This window comes from Triticum dicoccoides, chromosome 4B, assembly GCF_002162155.2.
Source record: "Triticum dicoccoides isolate Atlit2015 ecotype Zavitan chromosome 4B, WEW_v2.0, whole genome shotgun sequence".
NCBI lineage: Eukaryota > Viridiplantae > Streptophyta > Magnoliopsida > Poales > Poaceae > Triticum > Triticum dicoccoides.
The window spans coordinates 272,907,007-272,912,506 of NC_041387.1; positions in this window are offsets into that span (position 1 = coordinate 272,907,007).

Genomic DNA, 5,500 nt, shown 5'->3' on the forward strand with positions numbered 1-5,500 from the left:
CACACACACACACACACACTACCCAGCACCAAAGGAGTAGGCTGGCACATCGATCTTGAAAATAATCTATCTACTCCTCTTTCAAACACACACACACACACACACAGACACACACACACACTCGCTAGTTGTGCCTCTGTGCCTACCGCGCACACTCTCGATACGTATTTCTCTCCCCCCCCCCCAAAAATGACAGCACAAGGGTGACAACTCGATCTGATCATAATCTGTCAATTGGTTTCTCTCTCAAACATTGTGTCTCGGTGCCTCGCTCGGTAGCCCCCTCGATATGTAGACTTCTCGCGTGCGCACAGATGTAGTGACGATGACGCTGAACCCAGTGTGCCTTCCGGCCTCATGTGATAGTTTTCGCCCTGTTTTCTGTTAATTAACAAGGCAGCCTTTTCTTTGTTACTACTAGTGAATCTGAAATCATTCGGGGCAGACATAAAATATATCACTTCAACCCAATTATATGCAACTATTTTAAAAGAAATTAGCTAGCTGCCCGTGCGTTGCACGGAACATCAAGATGCATCTGTATGAGTAGTTTATCTTGTGAGATAAAAGGCTGAATGAGGGAAGGCTTATTTGCGAACGTGGAGAGACGTGTGGGTATATTTTTGCAAAATTGCCATAGTTTCTTTCCTATCCGTTACATATAAATCCGACAGCCTATATTGCAGGATGGCACGCACACCATCATCACCAACTCTGTTTTCTACTCCCTCCGTCCGAAAATACTTGTCATCAAAATGGATAAAAAGAGATGTATCTAAAACTAAAATATGTCTAGATACATATCCTTTTATCCATTTTGATGACAAGTATTTCTGGACGGAGGGAGTATTTGTCTTTTTAGAGATTTCAACAAGTGACTATGACCGGACCTTACCAACATACTCAAAAAAGTAGTCCATAATTTTGATGTTACCCTCTTTTCTTGGAGGTGCAGTGCCATCTGGATACCTCATAAATAAATCATGGACAAATCTGACCCCTTCCTGAAAAGACATACGTAGCAAAATGAGTGAATCTACACTCTAAAATATGTCTACATACACATCCGTATGTGGTAGTCCATTTGAAATCTGAAAAAGACAAATATTTAGGAATGAATGGAGTATATATAAGAGTAGACATGGAGATATATCTCCAGCATGGTCTACAACAAAAATGTGCTGGGCTGGTTAGCGCCGGATGCTCGCAATGCGATGACATGAGTTCAAATTCTGTCTTTTAACTTTAGATTTTTATATTATATATTACTCTACTTATTTAATATATACTTCTTTCGCTACTGTACTTACGGTGGAACCCACAGAGTACTTAGAATATTAAGGATGGACTTGTTTCTTTTTAACTTTCTATATGAAGTTGTAGGCACCCTGCAAGTCACGTGTACACTGTACATGCAGTTAACTCTTTATAGAGGGACAATCATACAAGGAATTAACTCAAATGGATTGGATGTCACTATTATTTCCAACATAAAGAGCATCTCCAACGGCAACCGGCAAATTTCCTCCCACTTCCTTCCACGGAGGACGACATAAAACGCCAGCAGCATACATTTTTACAACTCTAACCAACCAAATGAAATTCGTGCAAACACGGACTGATTTCATATAAGCATGAAGGAATTCATATAAAAAAGCTGGATCTTCATATAAACATGATGGATTTCATTACATTTACATGAACTAAGAGGTGCCAATCCGGCTCTCTTGTATAATTAATACTCCCTCTGTCCGGAAATACTTGTCCTAGAAATGGATATATCTAGACTTATTTTAGTTCTAAATGGCCGTCCGCGGATCCCTTTGTCTTCCTCATGTCTGTCAGACACTTGCGGGGTCGACAAAGGTCCTCAGAAGAGACGAAGCAACAAAGAAACCACCTGAATCTGCGGTCGTCGCCTCAGCGGTGGCCTTCATGGGTCCCAAGTGGTGGAGGCCTCCTGTGTTCTACTTCTCCTCGATGATGGCGGCAGACACGGAGAAGCTGGCCACCGACTCGTCACTCTCCATGCACCCGGCTTCTGTCTCTGCCTGCATGGCGCTGCCGCAGGCATGGGAGGCGCGCCCACAGACACGGGAGGCGTGACCACCGCAGACACTGGTGGCGCGGCAGCGACGGCGCCCGTACCGGCTTGCTCGCCGCCGTGCCGGCGTGGAGCAACTCGCCACTCCTCATCGAGCTGAACTGGAGCGGCGAGTTGCTGAACCATGCGCCTGCGTGGGGCGACAACTGGCTCCGTCCGGCCAAGCGAGGTTGGTGAAGCACCGAGCAGCCTCGTCCGTATCCGGAGGGCTCGGCGGGCCACCCAGCCAGGTAATATGCCGGAGAAAGGCTCATCGGAAGCCATCAGAAGGGTGGAGAAAATGGTGAAGGAGGAGATGGGGGAGCGGCGGAGGGGTGCGATTCTTGCCCACTGTCTGTCTGGCCTCGTGTAAATAGAGGGCGGACGGTAGGAGCTTGGCCGGCGTCTGGCCTCGTTTAAACTGAGGGCGGACGGGAGGAGCTCGGCCGGTGTTGCGTTTAATTCCGGCTCGCTCATGAACGGACGTGTGGCCGGAGTAGGATTCTCGGTTTGCATGCGGGTTTAACAGAGGGGTTTAATGGAGGCGCCGGGCGTGCAGCGGGCGGCGCAGTACTATTCGAGTTGACAACATTAATGAGCCATCAAATCACAAAGGCCCTAGCCTCTCGTGAAACCGACCAAGCTAGACTGCCCCGCCCTCTAGCCTTTAAAAAATGTATATACTCCACTTTTGTACAGTAGTAGTATCGATGGATTGCGCCATGGAGCAAAACTTGAAATTAAAAAAAAGGTGGTACATATAGAGAGCGCTCGTGAACTATGTGTCATACATGGCAATAAATAAAGTACTACATGATACTAATATATGATACATGGCGCAGGAGTACTAAGGATTGTTAATACAGTTTTGCTAGAACTCATCTAGATGAGATATAATTTGGTCTCATTCATCTTTTATAGCGATTGGATGTGATGCTATAAGATGCGTGTGTGCTGACGTGGGTTGTATTTGTTCTTGTGCAATGAACTGACCACTGCATGTCATGTTTGATAGTCTCAAGTCATTAAAAGCATACAAGCCCCACATCTCTTCTTGGTTGATTCCTCTATTTATGTCAAAAAATAAGAAACAACGTGAGAGTTAATGCACCACGCCTATGTGTTTACTAGTATTTGGTTTTCGTAAGATGACTTAATACTCACCTAGACGGAGGGAGTATTTGATTTGACAGCGGGCGGCGCAGTTCCCGATACGGTTTTAATGCAGACGAGGGAGGGAGTAGCGGTTCCCGATATGTTGAACAGCCAATGCATCCTCCTTCAATTAATGCATGAGGGAAGTAATGGGAGGAGGTGCGGGAAAAGAGGTTACACGACGTGAATGCAACACAGTTTGCCCTCATTTCCCTCATATAAAGGCGCCCCTCCATTCCAATGCATCTACCACATCGTACGCACCTAAGCATTTGCCTAAGCACCTACACTAAGCGCAAAAGAGCTCGCTCCAAACCCATGGCGGCGATGCGCGTGAGCGGCCAGCGGCAGCACCAGATGGTCCACGACGCCGGCTTGCGGCATGGCACCGAGGATCGTTTCCAGACGGTGTTGGAGACCGGCTGGTGGATGGCCGCTGTCGACACCAACTACGACTCTTAGTTAGACCAGATGATCGTTGCCACCAGCAACAAGTTCACCGTCCTTAAGAAGCTCGCGGACGACATCGCCGTACTCCTCCATCCCGCGCGCCCGGGCTCCTCATTGCCTACCAACCTAATCGGCCTCCATGGCCTGAACCTCTTTCAAGCACTGGTGGCCCTGCGACTGCCCGCCGACGCCATGAAGAATGTCCACCTAGAGGTCACGCTCACTGCGAGGCGCCTCACCCTGCAAGAATTCGTCGACCTACACATCCACGTGTACGAGAAAATCGTATACATAGGTATCTACAAGGCCAGTGAGGACGCTACGACATTGGCCTTCCTCAACCGGCTGGAAGCCTTGGATGCCTTTGCTGAGAAGCACCTCGACCTTGCCACAAAAGCCGCCGCTCCTTAGCCGCCGGTCGGTGGCCCGGCGCACAAAGTTGAGGAGGAGGAGGTCATACGTTCGTGGATCCATCTTTCTTCTTGCCTTCTGTAACCACCACTACGATCCCATCATCGTGGCCTTAATTCTTATTGTGCTGCTGCATTCTCATTCCAGTCAATACCGACATGTGCGATCCCTTTGCTTAATTATATGCATCACTGTAACTAGTACTCCATCCGTCAATTTATAAGTTGTGCTTACCTTTTCCATCAACTTCGTGCAGCGCGCGGGCATCTTGCTAAAAACACTAGAATATGTCTATATAATCCGTATGTGATAGTCCATTTGAAATCTCAAAAAAGACAAATATTTAGGTACGGAGGGAGTAATATATTAGGAGTATATCAAAACAATAGTGATTTCTTTCAAGTTTGTGAACAAATACTACTATTCTACTACTTTGGATCCATCGCAACGCACGGGCACATTGCTAGTAAAAGAAAAAGGCCTATCGCGTTCGCGTCGCACCCCAACACGCCCGGGAATTGGGAGTACAACACGGCCCGTCCGGCACGACACATAGCTTAGGGAAGGCGTGTTGCCTAGCAGTGGTGGAGCTTGAAGCAAAACATTGGGCGTGCCAGTCTAGCCAGGTTATAGAAATTACCCTTGCGTTGACGTTCCATGCCTCAAAACTGGATGTACAACTACGAAAATCCTGCTAGGTTGGGCGGGCCAGGGCACGTGTTAGCCCTCACGTAGCTCCGCCCCTGTGCCTAGCATTTTCACTTTCATGTGGGACCGCCGTTGAGAAAACAGACACCCCGCCCGCAGCCGGGTTGGAAAACAGAAACAAGGGGAAGATCTAGCTATAGCACAGAAGACAAGAAATTTTGTGTCAGACGGGGCTCGCTGATAGAGTAGGAGCATTTCGTACTAGTACTACTCCTACTAGTACTACCAAGTTTGTACTCCTAATACTATATTACTAGTACTACCACTATACAACTAGTAGATACGTGCACGACACAACATCGTAGGAACAAAAAACGGGAAGATCTTGTTTTGGGTGATTTATCTTTTTTTCAATCAACATAGTATGAATAATATGATGTGGGGGCACCCATGAAGCTTATGTGGCTTGGTTGCATGGCTATGAAAGGTTAGAGAAAAATAAATAGATAATGTCCAATCCAACGGTACAAAGATGGCAAATCCGAGCACTACTGGCCATTGGATATCATCCACTAGATTCTGCCACATGTATAATCTAGAAGACTCCATGGTTGAACTTAATTCATGACTAACTTTGCCACAACTAAGCTTAGGCAAAGTTATTAGTTCTTCAAAGTGAGAGCCACAAGTTGGCAAGCCTAAGGGAATGTTGCCACATTTTTTGTGTGTATGTCATGTGGGGCCTTAGTGTGG